Raw genomic sequence first — 20,304 nt, 5'->3', positions numbered from 1 at the left:
AGAGGTAGCAATCAGCAATCAGAACACAGATCCCTGATATTTGGAGGATAGGGTCCTTTATGCCCACCCTTGCTCCCACAAATTGTGCACAAGCTAATCCAGGAACAAGTACGTGACTGCTTGCCACAGGGCTGATGGGTGACAGATGGGTAGCTGCTACTTGCTAAAAGCTGAAAGTGACCAAAATTAACCACAGTTTATCATCTAACCATTTCCCTGGAATTTGCAAGCTTTCGACTTGAGAATTGTAAAATAATTTCATCAGACAGATTCTGCCGGTGTAACTGTCGTGTAGGTGAGGAGATAGGTCTCTGGTGCTTCTTACTCTGCCATCAACTCAGAATCCTCTCCTTTATTTATTATTTTATTTATTTATTTTTTTATTTTTTTTACAGTACGTGGGCCTCTCACTGTTGTGGCCTCTCCCGTTGCGGAGCACAGGCTCTGGATGCGCAGGCTCAGTGGCCATGGCTCACGGGCCCAGCCGCTCCGCGGCATGTGGGATCCTCCCTGACCGGGGCACGAACCCGTGTCCCCTGCATCGGCAGGCGGACTCTCAACCACTGTGCCACCAGGGAAGCCCTCTTTTCTATCTTCTTAACTTGACTAATTTTTATACCCTCTACCCCTATGCCCCAGATGCCTTTTAAGAAAACCAAAAAGGAAAAAGAAAGCAGCATTTAATCCTTCTTAATGGCTTGAAAATCTGGTGAAAATTATGGATAATTACCCCCCCCAAAAAAAGACAAACACATAATTTTACATACAATTTCAGGAGGTTCACGGACACCTTGAAGCTCTCCAAAGATCCCAGGTTAAGAATCCCAGTTTTTGTCTACTCTAAACGGTGATTCCCCCTTCCTTGCCTGGCCGTTCTCATGTAGTTCTCTTCCACAGATACACAGAACTATAAGGCGGGAAGCATTCAGTTCCACCCCCTTTTTATTGTGCTACTGTGGCTACTAGACATAAAGAACTAACGTGCTGGCCACAAATCCTGGAGTGTGAGCAACAGAACTAGAGGCTCTGCCAATATTTGTCACACTAACCTCATGCTAACTCTGAATACTTCCCTGCCCCTCTGACATGAATTAATATCAACTCCAAAATAGGCCTAAAACCCACTCTAAAAATACCTTCTTCAGCGCACCTCATTCTGTCTCCTCCCTTCTCTTTATTCATGGGACATTGGATTTTCATGAAATGCAAGGAGGAAAAATACTAACAGACTCAGAAACCAGATTGGAATTGAAAAATTAATTCAAAACAACTTTTTTTTTTTTTTTCCCGGTACGTGGGCCTCTCACTGTCGTGGCCCCTCCCGTTGCGGAGCACAGGCTCCGGAAGCGCAGGCTCAGTGGCCATGGTTCACGGGCCCAGCCGCTCCGCGGCACGCGGGATCCTCCCGTGCCGGGGCGCAAACCCGTGTCCCCTGCATCGGCAGGCGGACTCTCAACCACTGCGCCACCAGGGAAGGGCCAAAACAACTTTTTTTTTTTTTTAACAACTTTTTAACAAGTATATTTTAGCTGCAAAGGTGTCTATGCTTCTTTGTCAGGGTTCAATTTATGTTCAGCTCTGCTCTTTTCTCATTTGTGGAGAATCTTTGGGATGGACCAGTGAACTAATGCTTCCTCACCTTGCGTAGAAGTTTGGGTTGTTATTCCCTGTATCATTCTCCCCAGTTCTTCTTCTAGTGCTGGACCTCAACCGTGGCCATACGTCAGAATCGACTATAGAGTTTTTTAAATCCTGAAAAGAGGTGGGCTCATATCAGCCTGCTCCAGGTTTAGTGCCTTTGGGGTCAGGCTTCTGGGTGTGCAGCCGGGAATAAGAATCCTGCTGTGATGCCATGTGCAAGGAAGTAACATCATTATTAGTGCTGGAAGCCTGGGAGAGTACTAAAGTTGTTCCACAGCTTGTAGTTCAATAACAGATATATTTTTGTCTTTTTTTTTTTTAAGGCAGGAAAATTTCAGAAGGAAAATTTAGAAGGAACTTGGCAAATGTAAACCACCCTGGGGTAATATTTAAAATATGCTGTTTTTCTCCACTATTTAATTCCTAAGGTAGCATAAACTTCTTGGTTCATCTGGGATATAGGTTTTAGGTAGTACATAATATATTTTTAATATATATATTTACCTTATTTTAATTAATTTATATTATAAAAGTAATACATATATTTTATAAACTTTTTTTGGGGGGTACACGGGCCTCTCACTGTTGTGGCCTCTCCCGTTGCGGAGCACAGGCTCCGGACGCGCAGGCTCAGTGGCCATGGCTCACGGGCCCAGCCGCTCCGCGGCATGTGGGATCCTCCCGGAACGGGGCGCAAACCCGTGTCCCCTGCATCGGCAGGCGGACTCTCAACCACTGCGCCACCAGGGAAGCCCTATAAACATTTTTTAACTGTATAAAAGAATAAAAGTGAAATCCCAGAGAAAATTCTGTTAACAGTTTCTTATGTAACCAAAAAATTTGCTATCCACATCAAACATTTATATATGTCAATATTTATTTATCTCTGGTAGTCTCGGGACTCACAGGTCTTGGAGATTAACATAAAGACATGTTTCCTTTCCTTCCCTCCTACCCGAAGGGAAACAGGAAGTCCAGTCTTTTACCAGGTTTACCTCCCAAATAGCCCCAAGAAGCCCTGGGAACATTCTCCTGTCCTATAGGACCATCATGGTCATTGCATGTGGCTCCAGGGGGTAAACCTCTGTGCAGACCTTCCTGAGATGTTAGGACTGGCCTCTCACAGCAGGTCGCTGATAGTCTCCCTGGTACTGATTTCTTACGTGTGTGCTCAACCTCTTTTCTTAATCTCACACCAGACTGGTGAAACCAGACTACAGCTTCTAATAAGGTTTTGTTGAAGTTTCAGAGATAACAGAAGGAAAATACAGCACAAAAGACCACTTATAATTCTTACTAGAGGTGGCCTATATCAGAACGTTCAGCCCCGGAGCCTGGCAGCCTCTCTCCGCCTAACTCTCAGCCAGTCGTAGTAAGGCAGGGGCCAAGTCTCCTCCCTCTGGCAGGTGGCCCTTGGGCCTGTTTCTCCTAACTGAATCCAGGCTCCCAGATTCCCTCAGGCCATGAGAGAAAGGAATAGGTCTTAACCTCAGTCAAAGCCCACCATGACTGTCCATCTCCACATGGAAATGGGAATGTTCACTTCCTTCAGAGAATGTCTTTCCCTTTTCACTCAGGGAAGTGTGCTTTTGACCCAAAGGTAGTCAGAACTCAGGACATTTTCCACAGCTTGGATTCTTCAGTCTTGGAACAAAACCATGTGTGGCAGTAAGGGTCTCCTGTGGCTCACTATGGGTCAAACCTAGTCAAACCCAGGCCAGTTCCCTAAGGCTCAAGGTGAAGTTCTGGCCTGAGCACCCTTCCTGGAGTCCTCAGTCTTGCTCTTGATTTCTTGTGAACAATCCTTTAAGTAACAGCACACATCACACTTCCCCAAGAACAAGTGAAATTTTACCGGGATAATGCAGCCTAATCCCATATTTACAAAGACACCTTACTGTTAGGGAATCATTATCTGAAGAAGTACATGTCTTCTAACCACAGTGATCATTTTCATATTAGTAGCCTAAACAACTTTGCTCCTCAACTGAAAAATCTCCATCTCAGAAATGATGTCTGAGATTTGACTCAAAATTACATGGGAGCGGGACTGGGTGACACAAAGTGGGTAGGGGTTTTGATGAAACAAAATCGGCCGTGAATTGATTGTTATTGAAATTAAGTGATGGATACACGAGGCTCCATTGTACTATTCATCTACTTTTGTTTATGCTTGAAATCTTCTATGGTTAAAAACAATAACAGCATCTCTGCAGAGGATTTGCCCATGATGTTTCTTTCTTCTTTTTTTAAATTTTATTTTATTTATTTATTTATTTTTATTTTTGGCTGTGTTGGGTCTTCGTTGCTGTGCATGGGCTTTCTCTAGTTGCGGAGAGTGGGGGCTACTCTTCATTGGGGTGTGCGGGCTTCCCATTGTGGTGGCTTCTCTTGTTGTGAAGCACAGGCTCTAGGCGTGTGGGCTTCGGTACTCATGGTGCGGGCTCAGTAGTTGTGGCACGTGGGCTCTAGAGCGCAGGCTCAGTAGTTGCGGCGCACGGGCTTAGCTGCTCTGCGGCATGTGGGATCTTCCCGGAAAAGGGCTTGAACCCATGTCCCCTGAATTGGAAGGCAGATTCTTAACCACTGCACCACCAGGGAAGTCCTTTGCCCATGATATTTCATCACTGGAAGATCTCTCTTTGTTGTTTTCCAGCGTAACGGAAATTGTAGCCCTGCAGATGAATTCAGTCTCCACCTCCTGCAAATAAGCTTCTTCTCCCCCTCTCCACAGATGAGTCCAGAGATTTTAGGGCCATTAATTACTCAATGCTCACGTTCTAGCTACTGAGGTCTTCCTTATCACAAGCACTCCCTTCAAGGGAACTTCTCATAATTAGCCCTACGTTGATGATACCCGCAGATCTTGTTCTCCTTTCACCATGTCTAGGGATGTGTACCATCACGCTAGGTATATAGACAAAGGATTCAGGCACTGTATTTCTAAATGGTAAAAGAAACTTTACCTGTGCCATTTTGTTCCACTTAAAAAAAAAATGCATTTTACCGGTACAATGTGAATGGAAAGGAGTCTGGTGAGGGTGGCTTGAAAGAATGGCTGGCCACCAGGACAGGATAACATCTCTGGTCTTAGTAAAGTTTATGGCAGGGGCCTTGTTCTGGAATGTGATCCTCAGTTTTATAAACTCAGAAACTTAACTATTAGCACACGTAGGCACAGTGAGACTCTAAGGGCTGATGAATGCCAGTAACTTAACTTGCAATGGGAAGCACAGCTATGAGCAGACCCCAAACCCGTGTTTGCTGGTTAGCACATTTCTACTATGGGAAACTTTTTATGCAAAGCAAATTATAATCAGAAGAGTGTTTGGGGAGGGCAAGTTCTAGAACAGTGAATTTTTAACTAGGGAGAGTTAACTTCCCTTGGGGGATGGGTAAAGGGAAGGGGGCTTTTAGGGAAACTTTTGTGTGTGGTGAGTTGTTGTTGTTTTTTCTTTTTTAGCATATGTCATTAGAAATGGCATAACTAATATTATAATTCGATAATATATTTCAGGGGGGAAATGTAAACCCTATTGCTTTCCTAATGACAATTATAAAAAGCAAAGCTCAACAGAATCTTCTTGGCTGGTGACAGTCAGCTTGGAGGGTGGCAATCCACAAATCAGACTCTCTGGAGGGTCTAAGATTTTTTGTTTTTTCAAAATGAGGCAAGAAAATATGTTCACTGAGGCACCAAGCAAAAGCCATGCATGAGGCCACTTACATTTGCGGGACCCAAATCAAATTTTCTGTTCTCAATTTTTATCTCACTAAACAGTTTTGTGATGAATATAACCTTATTTAGTTTCTTATTAGTCACTAACTGTGGGACTCAATGTGGAAATGTATCTATGCTACTTAAACAGTAGTATGTACTTTATAGTATAGCATACAGTACAATACTATAAAGTACTACTACAGTTTTTTTTTTTTTTTTTTTTTTTTTTTGTGGTACGTGGGCCTCTCACTGCTGCGGCCTCTCCCGTTGCGGAGCACAGGCTCCGGACGCGCAGGCTCAGTGGCCATGGCTCACGGGCCCAGCCGCTCCGCGGCATGTGGGATCTTCCCGGACCGAGGCACGAACCTGTGTCCCCTGCATCGGCAGGTGGACTCTCAACCACTGCGCCACCAGGGAAGCCACTACTACAGTTTTGAGACCAAATTCTGCCGCTAGGCCAAACCACTGTGTGGTTACAGCAGACTTCTGATGGTCTCAGCATTGATTTTTCTCCCCTCCTCCTTTCCAAAAGGCCCTCTGTTCACCTGAGGTTTGCTACGATTCCTGGGAAGAGGGCTACCGTACCGTCTTGTGCTAACACATTCCAACCCCTTTAACACAGCAATTGGTTTGTAACCTAAACCAGTCCAATGAGAGTGAATCTGAGAACTTTTTGTAAAAATAATGATACTTGGACAAAGATGGGCTCACTTTCTTTCTTTCTTTTTTTTAGGTTGCGTTGGGTCTTCGTTGTGGCACGCAGGTTTTCTCTAGTTGTGGTGAGCAGGGGCTACTCTTCTTGCGGTGCATGGGGTTCTCATTGCAGTAGCTTCTCTTGTTGCAAGCATGGGCTCTAGGCACGGGGGCTTCAGTAGTTGTGGCACGTGGGCTCAGTAGTTGCGTCTAGAGCCTGAGGCTCTAGAGCTCAGGCTCAGTAGTTGTGGCGCACGGGCTTACTTGCTCCGTGGCATGTTGGATCTTCCCGGACCAGGGCTCCCCTGCATTGGCAGGTGGATTCTTAACCACTGCACCACCAGGGAAACCCCGGGCTCACTTTCCAGGTGCCTTTAGCAGCCATCTTTGGCCATGAGGAGGGCCTAAATTAGGAGAAAGCCCACACCAAGACAGGAAAGAGAAACAGAAAGATATGGAGTGACTGGGGACATCACTGAGCCACTGGACCAAGTTTGCCTGAAACCAACACTACCTCTGGACTTGACAGTTACTTGTACCAACGAATTCTTTTCACTGTTTCAACCATTTTTAGTTGTAGTTGAAAGCACTAGTGGGTGAATCAGGGCACTGCTGAACCTGGATTGTTTGAATTTCTTATTTTCCGATAGGCTCAAAAGTCAGTCAGTGAAGCAAGTCACAAAGACAAAAACTCCAGTAACTGTCATGTTCTTAACTTTTGCTGTACATCAGAATTATGTAGAGAGCTTTTAAAAATCTCAGGCGGATTAAATGAAAATCTATGAAGGTGGGGCTCAGGAAACAGAATTTTTAAACCCCCTCCAAGGGATTCCAAAGGGCAGTCTACACTGAGAACCACTAGTCTAAGTAAATATCTAGCTCTATCCATTTAATGGTATCTGCAGACTAAATGTCCAAAATATGTCTTTCCACTAAAGGGGGAGAAAAAAGCTGACATGTAACTTGTAAGGTTAATGCAAACCATACAAATAGTATGACAGAAAAGCAAAATTTATTTGAAGTCTTGTTTTACCTTTAAAATGTATGCAAATTTTGTACTCTACTCCATTTTATATTCTTTCTTCTCTTTCCCTTTCTCCCTTCAACATTTAATAGGAGCTTATCATGTCCAGTCACAGTGACAGACAACAGGAAAACAAGGAAAAACACAGTTCCTACAATCCAGGAAAAATAGGTAATTAATCTAGTAATTACAACAAAACCTGCTGACTCTATGATAAGGTCAGCTCAGGGCGCCATGTAAACAGAACGGGGGCTCCTGACCTCCTGGAGGAAATGTTTACTCTGAAACCAGAGGAATGCATATCAGTTACCTTTGTATGATGACGGAAGAGGATCCAGACAGTGGAAGTAAAGGAACTGAAAGAACATAGCAGGGGCAGAGGAGAATGCGAGAGAGATGAGGCTAGAGAGAAAGGCAGGAGCCAGGACTTCCCCCCCAAAGTAGTGCCAACCAACTGAAGGGTTTTAAGCAGTCAAAGGATGTAATTTCTCTTTGGAAGATAATTCTGGCTGCTGTGTAGGAAATGTATTGGAGGGGAGGGACGCATGTGGGGAAAAGGGGAACTTAATAAGAGGGGCTCAGGGAGACCAGTTAACTGGGGGCAGATACAGTAGCCCAGGCAGGCAAGAGCAAGGAGGCCATTGGATGGAGAGAAGTGGGCTAATCTGAATGACATTTAAGAAGGTGTAATTGATAGGACTTAGTAATTGACCAGCTGTGATGAGTGAGGGGGAGAGAGAGAAGCCAAGAGTGACATATGTCTCTTGTTTAAGCAACTGTGTGGATGGCAATGCCATTTGTTGAATAAGGAACACTGGAAAAGAACAAGTTTGTAAGAGATGAGTTGAATTTTGTCCATCTTGAGTTTGAAGTCCCTGTTAGACATCTAAGCACAGACAACTGATACATGTGTTTCAAATTCAGGAGAGCAGTATGAGTTAGAGATCTACAGTTGATAGCCATCAGCAAATTGATGGTAATAAAGCCAAGAGAATGAACTAAATTACCTGGTATAAGTCTGTAGAGAGAAATGACTTAAGATAAAGCTCTGTGGACCACCTACAACTAAAAGGACAGTGGAGGACAGAGTCTTGCAAAGAATAACAAGAACACATTGATAGAGATACAGGAGGCAAAACAGGAGAGTGTTTGAAAAAAAACAGGGTGAAAAAGGGTATATTTTCTGTGTTTTTATTTTGGTTGTGCTGGGTCTTAGCTGCGGCAGGTGGGCTCCTTAATTGTGGTATGTGAACTCTTAGTTGCAGCATGCACGTGGGCTTTATCTAGTTGTGGTGAGCAGGGGGATACCCTTCGTTGAGGTGCACAGGCTTCTCATTGTAGTGGCTTCTTTTATTGTGGAGCATGGACCCTAGAGCTCGTGGGCTTCAGTAGTTGTGGTGCACAGGCTCAGTAGTTGTGGCTATGGGCTTAGTTGCTCCACGGCATGTGGGATCTTCCTGGACCAGGGCTCGAACCCGTGTCCCCTGTCTTGGCAGGTGGATTCTTAACCACTGCACCACCAGGGAAGTCCTGGGTATATATATATATATATTTTTTTTTTTTTTCCCAGTACGCGGGCCTCTTACTGTCGTGGCCTCTCCCGTTGCGGAGCACAGGCTCTGGACGCGCAGGCTCAGCGGCCATGGCTCACGGGCCTAGCCGCTCTGCGGCAGGTGGGATCTTCCCAGACCGGGGCACAAACCCGTGTCCCCTGCATCGGCAGGCGGACTCTCAACCACTGCGCCACCAGGGAAGCCCTCTGGGTATATTTTTTAGAAAGAGGGAGTCCAATGCTGTCAACCATGTCAAATGCTGATGTAAGATCTAGTAAGATGAGGACTGAAAAACATACGTACATTGGATTTAGCAACATGGAAGTTCCTGGAAATGTAACCATGAGTGGCTTAAGAAGGGAAGGTAAAATTTTTCAGAAGTTGCTGAAATGGAGAAGAGACAGAGTGTATGGTAACTGGAGAGGGATGTGAGTCAAGGGATATTAAGATGAGATGGACTTGGACTTCCCTGGTGGCACAGTGGTTAAGAATCTGCCTGCCAATGTGGGGGATACAGGTTTGATCCCTGGTCCGGGAAGATCCCACATGCTACAGAGCAACTGAGTCCGCATGCCACAACTACTAAAGCCCACGCGCCTAAAGCCCGCACCCCGCAACAAGAGAAGCCACCGCAATAAGCCCAAGCACCGCAATGAAGTAGCCCCCGCTCTCCACAACTAGAGAAAAGCCCCCGCGCAGCAGCGACAACCCAACGCAGCCAAAAATAAGATAAATTAAATAAATTAAAAAAAAAGATGCGATAGACTGGAAAATGCTGTTTTTTCTTTTTTTAATGGAAGGAAATCAGGAAAATGGATAAAGTGGAAAATACGAAAGTGTCAGGATACTGGAAGGAATGGGATCCAGACACGTGAGGGATGCCTTTTGGACTGGAATAGGAGAAACAGTATTGGTGTAGAGAGCAGCGAGGATTGTAGGTTTGTTGGCCAGAAGTGGAGAGAAATCCTGTCCGATCACTTCTATTTGTTCTGTGGAGGAGGAGGCAGTCATCAGCAGAGAATGAGAGGGGGTGGTGGGTTGGTGAGGGGTTTAATGGGAGTGGAGACGTTTTGAAATCGTTGTTGAAAATGGGAGACAGCTAACTAGGGAAACAGTAGGCTAGTCGGTCGGTGGTAAGGGCTTCATTGAGATTGATGACCATTAATGTAAAACCGGGATAGCCTGTGTGCTTCAGCATATTTCTTCCGTGGGTCTCAGCGGCCACGAACTAGCAGGAAAAAAGATGGACATCTGCATTCATATATGGCGGGCAAGATAGGTGCAATGGAAGGTGCAAAAGAAAGGATTTAGAATATTGGCAGTGATAGGTTGCTTGAAGTGATGGGTTGTGAATCAAGCTGGTGAGGGAGGGAAATACCAACAGGCAGAGGCTGTTAAATGGAGAGGGTTAGGGTAAGAAAACTGAAGGTCTCTTCGAAGCTGAAGAACTGGGGTGTTGGAGGTAACTGACCAATGAGCGGGATCAGTTTCAGAGCTTGGGATGTTTGATATTGTGATTTCAGAAATAGAACTGTTCAGGTGGAGACAAGGGCCAGGGTGTAGCAGTGGAAGCAAGTGGCTGAAAGAAACATGGAAGGCCTTAGGAAATGAGATCAAGGAAACAAGAAGCCAAGGTGTTGGATGGATCATCCACATACCCCAGTTTGATGGGAGGACTTCAGAACACTTGGAAGCTAAAGGCCCCGCATAATCTTGCCACTGCCCACTCCTCTGATCACTCCTATCCTTACTTAACTCCAGCCACACCACCCTCCTTGCACACTCTCAGATGTGTCAAGCTCATTCTCACCTCAGGGCATTTGCATATACTTTTCCTTCTGTCTTGAATACTCTTCTTCCAAATAGTCCACATTTTTTTTCCCAATGTAGTTCACTTCTAAAACCGTAATCAAGCAATTTAATACTGTAAAATTATTTTCTATCACAGATGAGTGGTTTCTAAGAACTTGTTCTTGATAGCTGTTGTAAATCACGATGACTTATTTTACTAGGATTCACCGAAACATCCCTAAATCCAATCTGTAAATCTATAGCATACATTTTTCCTATTCAAAACTGTAGAGGTTCTTTACTGTTACTAAACACAGACAAACCTACGTCACTTCCACAAAATGTGATTCATGCCAGAAAGCTTTGTGTGACGCCTTCCAGACCACAGTTCCCGTAGGTCAGTGAAGAGGGCAAGTCATTTCACCTTCTAATAAACAAACACTCTGGTGATTCCAGTTCCTGATATCTAGTGATCCTCAACCCTCATTTCATTCGGGTTTCTGCTCTAACATCACCTCTTCAGAACTTTCTCTGACCAGTCTACCTAAAATAGCAGCTCTCAGCCCCTCCTTCTTTTCTTTTCTTTTCTTTGATTGAAAAGTAATTTTACTTTTTTTCAACTTTCTGGCCTAAGGAATATGGATCAGGTCATTGTAATCCTTTTGATATCACCTTAGAGGGTTAAGATGCTCTTTGACATTTTTTTTTAAAACTTTTATTGGAGTATAGTTGATTTACAATGTTGTGTTAGTTTCAGGTGTACAGCAAAGTGAATCAGCCATACATATACATATACCCACTCCTATTTTAGAATTTTTTCTCACATAGGCCATTACAGAGTATTGAGTAGAGTTCCCTGTGCTATACAGTAGGTTCTTATTACTTATCTATTTTATATATAGTAGTGTGTGTAGGTCAATCCTAATCTCTCAATTTATCCCTCTGACCCCTCACTCTTTTTTTTTAAATAGATCTTTAAAATAGAATTTAAAAAAAAATTATTTATTTTATTTTTGGCTGCGTTGGGTCTTTGTTACTGCATGCGGGCTTTTTCTCTAGTTGCGGCGAGCGGGGGCTACTCTTCATTGCGGTGCATGGGTTTCTCATTGTGGTGGCTTCTCTTGTTGTGGAGCATGGGCTCTAGGTGTACCGGCTTCAGTAGTTGTGGCTCGCAGGCTCTAGAGCGCAGGCTCAGCCGTTGTGGCGCACGGGCTTAGTTGCTCCGCGGCATGTGAGATTTTCCCAGACCAGGGTTTGAACCCGTGTCCCCTGCATTGACAGGTGGATTCTTAACCACTGCGCCACCAGGGAAGCCCTGACCCCTCACTCTTAACCTCTAATCTTTTTTTAGTTTTCTTCAGAGCATTTAGCACCTGAAGTTATAGTACACATGTATTTTCTTAATTATCCATCGCCCCACCAGACTGAAAGTTCAATGAGGGCAGTGATTTTCTCTTGTCCCCACTGTATTCTCAGTATCTAAACAGATTCTGGAATACACTAGGTACGCAATAAGTACTCGTTGCATGGAGAGATGAACAGAGAAGAGGAAGGATCAAGGAAGCACATGAAAGGCAGCTATAAATGATAAAGATGGCATGGCTGAACAGCATAAATTCTAATGAAGTAAGGCTTTTTCTTTTTCTTTTTTTTTCTTTTTTCCACACCACGCAGCCTGTGGGATTTTAGTTCCCTAACCAGGGATTGAACCCAGGCCCTGGGCAGTGAGAGCGTAGAGTCCTAACTGCTGGACCACCAGGGAATTCCCAGAAGTAGGGCTATGAAACAAGGGTGAAAGGAGAAAGTTTGAAAGACACATTCGGTAAATGACACTGGCAAACCCCTGCCCTGTCCCATTCCTGAAGATACCCAAGGCAACCCCACTCGAAAAGGCAAAAGGAAAATGAGGTCCTAAGGGGAGAAGGAGATCTAAGGTTGCAGTGACAGGGGCTCATCTTGCACAGGGGCCCACGAAAGCAGCAGCCACGGTCCACTCCATAGCTCCAGCTTATAAAAGTGCAGCTTCTGATTTTCTGCTTTTGTGCCTTTGTTCATCCTCATCTCCTGCTCAGAATGCCCACCTTGCTTGTCTATCTGCTCAAATCCTGTCCTTCTCTCAACAACTCAGAGCCAGTCTTCTTCTGACCACTCCAGGCTGAAATGCTTTTTCCCTACCCTCAAATTCCACAGAGAATATAATGTATACCATTCACTCATCACTCTTATTTACTCATTCATTTGTTCATTAATTTGTTTAACTACGATGTACCAGGTACTGCTTCATTTGACAATTACTGTTTTGTTATTATCTTTTTCGGGTTTTTTTTGACTGTGGCACCATGTGGCACATGGGATCTTAGTTTGCCAACCAGGGATTGAACCCGAGCCCCCTGCTTTGGGAGCACAGAGTCTTAACGACTGGACCACCAGGGAAGTCCCTGTTTTCATCTTATTTTCTACAAGCAAACTGTAATATACTAATAACTAAAACGATTACAGTGAAACCACAAGATTATTGCAAGTTCTAAGGAAATAGTTTATAGACACGACAGAGGAAATAGGGAAAGCAGATAAAAGGAAAACTACAGTGTTAGAAGGAAAAGGTTTTATGTTTTGAATCTTGTCTCTCTAATTAGACTGTGAGATCCTATATTGCAGTCAATCTATATCCTAAAATAATGCCTACGTTTTAGATGCAGTTTGAAGAGCTATTTTACAAAGATCCATTTTATGAAATAAAGTATGCAATTTTACAAAATGAATCTAATTTGTATCCTCTGTAGCATTTAGAATTATTAAGATGCCAACTGAAGCAGAGAATCAATTTATTGGAATTGTATTAGGCAGGCACCCTGCAGAATCAAGGGTCAGCTCTGACGCCAGGTCCTTAAAGAACAAGAACAGGAGCATCGGGCTTCCTCGTGGCGCAGTGGTTGAGAGTCCGCCTGCCGATGCAGGGGACACAAGTTCGTGCCCCGGTCCGGGAAGATCCCACATGCCGCGGAGCAGCTGGGCCCGTGAGCCATGGCCGCTGAGCCTGCGCGTCCGGAGCCTGTGCTCCGCAACGGGAGAGGCCACAACAGTGAGAGGCCCGCGTACCGCAAAAGAAAAAAAAAAAAAAAAGAAAAGGAGCATCTTTGTGAGGCCATGTAACAAGTCATCGAGCAACTGGCGGGGCTGCCACTAAAATGAACTTGCGCCAACCATTCTGAGTCCTCAGGTTGCAAAGTCCCAGGAGAGAGACGTATGGGCTCAGCATGAGGAGCGGAGGGCACATGGTCTCTTGTCTGACCGTCCCATCGAACTGTATTCAATTGGAAAGAAATTGTTCTCCAAATGTAAATTGGGGCACAATTGCCAAAACAGCAAAAAACGATCAAGGGGAGAAAAGTGCCTTCCTGAGGCCCCTAGTAAGAATTACCCCCTCCCTCATTTATGTATGCACAGTTCCTCAATTGTTGTATCTTCTCCTATGCCTAATCACACTCTGATCGAATCGATGGTGTTTACATACATTTTCCTTTCCTCCACTAGCTTACAAGCCCAGAAGGCAGTGGCTGCAGCAGCTGCATCACCCAGAAAATGCTGTCCTAGAGGCCCCCAGTGCTCTATTTCAAAATTAGTAAAAAAATATTCTGAGTGAACTTAAGTGAAAGTAAATGCCTTTTTCTCTATTCCATTATAGACAATTTTTATAAATTTTTAATAGTTTTACCTTTCTAATGTGAAAAAAATACAAAATGAATATGGAAAGACATAAATCCTCCTTAGTTGCTTTCCTATCTTCTCTAAATCTGTAAAATGCCCACAGAACATCCCTCATTTTAGTAGGAAATCTTCTAAATTACAATTAAAAAGGATATAATATGAATCTCATTTTCTTTGGAGTTGACTCGGCTGAGTCCCTTCAAGTTTGGCCAACTAGCTCCCTACCTGGTATAACTTTTTTTTTTTTAAATCCACTGTCTTTTAAAAAAATATTTATTTATTTATTTATGGCCGCATTGGGTCTTCGTTGCTGTGTACAGGCTTTCTCTACTTCTCTAGCTGTGGCAAGCGGGGGCTACTCTTGGTTGTGGTGCATGGGCTTCTCATTGCGTTGGCTTCTCTTGTTGCGGAGCTCGGGTTCCAGGCACGTGGGTTCAGTAGTTGTGGCACACGGGCTCAATAGTTGTGGCTTGTAGTCTCTAGAGCGCAGGCTCAGTAGTTGTGGCGCATGGGCTGAGTTCCTCCGCAGCATGTGGGATCTTCCCGGACCAGGGTTCGAACCCGTGTCCCTAGCACTGGCAGGCAGATTCATAACCACTGTGCCACCAGGGAAGCCCCCTGGTATAACTTTTGAATTAGGCTAGAAATAAAATGCTCAGTTCACTGGAGAATAACTCTACTAATAACTGGCTAGGAAGAAATTGTTCTCAGACTTTTCTAACTTGTACCTGGGAAGGTAATTTTAAAAAGCCATCATTGTAGAAAATACATTATTGAATCTGTCAGAGGTTCTTTTACAAACATTATAAAATAAAATGCAACAGATTAATTCCATAGGGAGACCAGGAATAGGACTCAATCAAATACTGGAAAAAGCAAGGGCGTATCCATACAATGAAATATTATTCAGTCATAAAAAATGCATAAAGTACTGATACATGCTACATACAACATGAACCTTGAAAACACTATGCTAAGTGAAAGAAGCCAGACACAAAAAGCCATATATTGTATAATTTGACTTATATGAAGTGTTCAGAAGAGGCAAATGCACAGAAAGGAGATGAGTGGTTGCCAGGGGCTGGAGGGAGGAGGAAAGGGAGAGGGACTGCTAATGGATATGGGTTTCTTTCTGGAGTGATGAAAACGTTCTGTCATCAGATACTGGTAACAGTTGCACAACTTTGTGAATATTCTAAAACCCACTGAATTGCATTTTGCAAGCGTGAATTTTATGTTATGTGAATTATTTCTCAAAAAAAATTTTTTTAAATGGGAGGGAGGAGGCTTAAGAGATTTGGCATGAAAAGAAATTGTTCTAAGGGCCTAAGAAAGGCACGGAATTTGGTTTTTATGTCTAAGCAAAGAGTGGAACAAAAAAGCATAGGAAAGAATACCCCATAATTACACCCTTAAGGGTCTAAACATTAAAAAAAACCTTTTAATTACATTGCTTATATTGTGAGACAAATCATCTTCACCTTTTTGGGGAAGTATATGGTGACTCACTCATTTATCTTTTTAGGTACTCAAAACATCGTCTACAAGCTTTTTTAGTTTAGTCTATGCATTGTTGCAACAGCCTAGCTGCAAATCAGGTAATTTTATTATGTTGCAGCACTTACACTCACTTGAGCTTTGTAAGAACTTTTTATTTGGAATAAAAGCTTATGGTTTGCAGACCATGCCAGGAAACCACATCCTAACCATCTATACTTGTTCCAATGTAACTCAGACTTCCCTGGATTTTCTTTTCCTCATTCTCTGAATTTTAATCTGTGTTTTTAGCCTTTGAGTTAACTGAGAAGGCTTTTCGTTCTGTGAACTAAGCACATTCCTTCAAAACCACAGGCATCCACTTCTCATTGGATTTATGACAATCACAACATTGGCATGCAGGTATTAAAAAAACTCAATTTGCTTTTCCCATCACACCTCTGGTTACCTCAGGGAACCCCTCTTCAGTGGAAAAGGGGTAAAGATAATTTCTGTCATCTAAACCATGTGCAAGTACTCCACAGTATTCTGTAGCGATCTGTCCTTTCCTCTGTACATTTCTACAGCTCTAGCCATTGAATCATATTAAAAGTTTTGCTCTCCAGAAGAAGGTGGAGTTTCAAAGAAAAGTGGTTCCAACAGACAGCTTCCCTTCCCTTCTTCAGAATAGCCCCCTTAGGATACTCCTTTCTGCAGCCTGATGAGTTTATGAATTAAACTATTTTCAAGGATGGAATGGTCTGAGAGCATTCTAAACTTTAGGACTTCACCCTTTGTTCGACACACAACTTGGGTTATTCTGAGTATTTAATAAATATTTAATGCAGCGGAGTCAGTACCTTTGTAAAAAAAAAAAAAAGAGCTAGAAAAGATTTTAAAATTTGCTTTGTTTTCCTATCAGCACAATGTCATACATAAATGGGTGGATTATACCTCAAAGTAAAAGAGTAAAGAGTAAGAAAAATTAAGAAGAAAAGAGGTAAAAGCTGTCACGTGGTTTGTGAGAAAGGGCAAAAATCCTTTTCTTGGCGTTGCCTCTTTTTAGCTGATGGTTGGGCAGACTGTTCTGCAGAAGATATGGTAACTGCAGGAGAGGAAAATGAAAATTGTAGTCTTTGCAACTAAAACATATCAATTTAGGTGCAAGTATAATAAAAGTGCATGGCCTCCCACTCTGATAGCCACATAATTAGCAATATTTCTAATGATAACATAATTTACACTATAATTATTAAAACATTTATCTTATAGAAAGTTAATTGGGTTTAAAATGGCAACAACCTGATAGAAGCCAAGTTTCAGAATACATTAATGCAGATATTTGTATTCCCGATGCTCCTTTTTACTTTAGGTCCATTAAGGAAATAAAATTACTTTTCCTATATTTCCCCATTATGGTAAGTAGGATCTTACGGACTCGTGGCTACCAAGCATAATTAAGTCATTTGAGTTCCTAGGCAGAGAGGACTGGAGCTATACAAACATAAAACAAAGAGCCATTAGTATTCAGTGATTGAATCACTAAATATATATACTTTATTGCCATAAAGTACATCGTTTTCTCATCTCGAAGTAGTACATACTATTTTGCAAAGCTGAGAAATAATGGGTTTCTTCTGCTTTTATAATTAAAACATTGCTGTCGAAGTTTGTAAAGCTCACTGAAGTAACCACATTAATGGTGAAGCTGGGCTTCCTTGTTTTAAGGAAAGTATTTAGGTCTGAACATAACGGTCATGGTGGTTTTAAAATGAATATATTTAAACTAGAGGCAATGTAGTATGATACCATTTTTACCAAAATATTTTCTACCATTAATGAAAGAAAGGAAAAGGGATGACAGTAACCTATTACTATGGAAACTGTGGAAGGGTAAGCTAAAGAGAGACTTAAACATATATATAAAAAAAAAAGTACAGAGAAGAGTGCATACATTATAGCAGGAAGATTTTATACAGCAGCTGACAGATCTTCCTGACCATGAAGGCTATGAGAAGCTACAAAGAAGTATTATGTGTTTTCTCCTGGAGATTAAAAACTCCACTTAGATATAATATTACCTAGAAAAAGAGACCTGGCTTAGCTAGTATCTTGAGATTCCCATGCTTCTTTCACTGGTGTGGAGAAAAAAAGACGGAAAAAAGAGACTCTAGACCAAGCCTATAGGTAAAACCCTCAGCTTGTCTACCTGAGCCCTATGGGGACTAGGCAGTTTTGAATAGTTGAGTTTTCTGGAGAGTTATATGTATATCATTCTAAGAATTAAAATTTTCGATAAAGGTACTACTAAAAATGTACTTAAATTCCCTGATCTTTTTTCTTCTTCCTTTAGACTTCAAAAACATTTTTTTGTTATTCAAACTCAGTATAGAAATCAGGTAGCATTTTCTGTTTCTTAAATAGAGTATATGAGACAATTCAAGGCTACAAAATAATGAGATCCTCAGGTCTACACAAGTATTTTCTAAAGCCCAATACTATGCTAAACATTCTATATATGTGGTCTCATTTGGTCTCTACAAGCCAGTGAGATAGGTGTTATTACTCCTATTTTAAAGATGAAGAAAACAAGGCTTTGGGAATTTATCAAGGACCCAAAAGAAGCCACAGAGCCTAAAATTCAAACCCTTTTGTCCAGTTCCAAAGACTGACCTCTTAACCTTCTCATAGGGTTATATACTAAAGGGCCACATACTGCTATAAATGTTAAGGGCTCCCACACGTGCATCCCTTACACACACTTAATGATTTTTCAAACTTTCCTTGGTATCCGGTTCTCACTTTTCAAAGAAGTATATTTTCTTCTTATGGTATCCCCACCACTGTTCTAGTTGGCTGCTTTATATTTACCTAAGCCTGGAAATATCAATAACAAAACAAGCTCATAGAATTTTGTGAAACACAGAGGAGACTTCCAATGGGTGAAGTATAGGTAGAACTTTGTGATTATACATATTGATTATTTCCTACTCACAGTTCTGTTCTGAGACATGAGATGTTACTATTCTGGCTTTGAGACATAAAAGCTATTACACTTGTCTAAACATGCATCAGCAAATCCTAAAAAATTAGCATACTCATAACCCAAAATGTTTTAACAAACATTTAGACAGTTACAGATGGAAAGGAACATCCCAGAGTCAAGAAACCTGGTCATATGTGAGAGTAGAATAGTGACTGCATCTGCAGAAAATACGTTCATGTACAAGTTACAAAAAAAATCAAATGTGCCATAAAACAAACAAGGCAGAGGAATGCGTAAGGGTGTGGAGTGTCCAAACAAGAAAAGGAAGAGGCTCATTAGATGGTCTGTAAAAAAAAACGTGAGTCCCACATTCAAAAGGAAGTTAGGAGACTGCTCCCAACTCACTCTGGCCCAAAAAGGCAAAAAAGGCAGAACATCAGAAAGAATAACAAAGTACAGCCAAAGGAGACCGGGGGAGTTTGATACAAATAAAAAAAGACTAACATGTGCTTTGTTGTTTTGCTTGAGGTAGGAACAGTGGATACGGAGGAAGAAGAAAGGTTGCCCTAAGGAGACACAGGGATATTATTTCAGTCTTGGCTGGAGTCAGCCCTGCTTATCTCCCACCAAATGCGGACAAATAAGAAGCCTCACAGAGGCTATTTTCATCATATAAGCTGGGCAGGCATGTTGCTTTTAAACCTGATGACATATGCTACTATTTCATGTAATATATAAAGTTTCCTTTTGTTTGTGAGGTTGTTAATATGAAAGCTTGATTAATCAAGTTATCACTATAATTAAAAATTATCTGATTATAGTTTGCTAATATCTGATATTATAGTTATTTTGCAACTGCAGAACATGTATGTATGGGGTGACCCAGATGCCTGCAGGGGGATGATGGGTGGCAATATCAATTGTGCTTTTCTTCCACTGGCCTCTGTTTCCGGCTGGGCTCTACTTTAACAGAAAGAAGAAACATGATGTCACTTTGACCTGAAAATCTCTAACACTTAGAAGGCAAAGTATTGATAGAGCTTAGAGTACAGTTTAGAGTCTGATGTTTCTAAAGACCTTCCTGAGTTGCTGCATGGGATGAGATTCTCAGAATAAGGTCTTGGCTAGATATTTAAGACTGAACCCCAGTTTCTACCCTTCCATACGACTTTCTCCTTAAGTCTGTTACTCCTTAAGCCTCCTTGTGTCTCCTTAAGTTTCCCTGTGTCCCTGTACTCTATGAGGCTGACCTGACACATCAGCATCTGAATTTTTCAGGCTCACAGCTTACAGTTACCCACTAAAAAGCAAAACAAAACAAAAATCAAGTTTGTAAGGAAGAAGGGATATTTGCTTGGAATGTAGTAAACATGGCCTCTCTTTGCCCTCTTTATACTTTATTCGAACAGAATTATAAAAAGTGACTATAATTTACATCCAGATAATTAAGAATTGATTACATTATGTCTGCATCCATTGTTTATAAATGTAAATGACGGTGTATCTCTTAGATGCTTTGGATAATAGGGAAAAAACGTAGTCCTTAATAAAATGCAATATATTCACACAAATTTGAGTACTATTTAAGCTTATTATCCATGGCAACTTAAACTTAAGCAACATGGTAAATACTTACTATATTCACAGGCAAAGAAAAATGCAAGAACTGCCTAAATATAGCATTAAAAAAATTTATATTCACTTCCAACTA

The sequence above is a fragment of the Tursiops truncatus genome, chromosome 4 (genome assembly GCF_011762595.2).
Source record: "Tursiops truncatus isolate mTurTru1 chromosome 4, mTurTru1.mat.Y, whole genome shotgun sequence".
Taxonomy (NCBI): Eukaryota; Metazoa; Chordata; class Mammalia; order Artiodactyla; family Delphinidae; genus Tursiops; species Tursiops truncatus.
Note: the sequence above shows the minus strand (reverse complement) of the source record.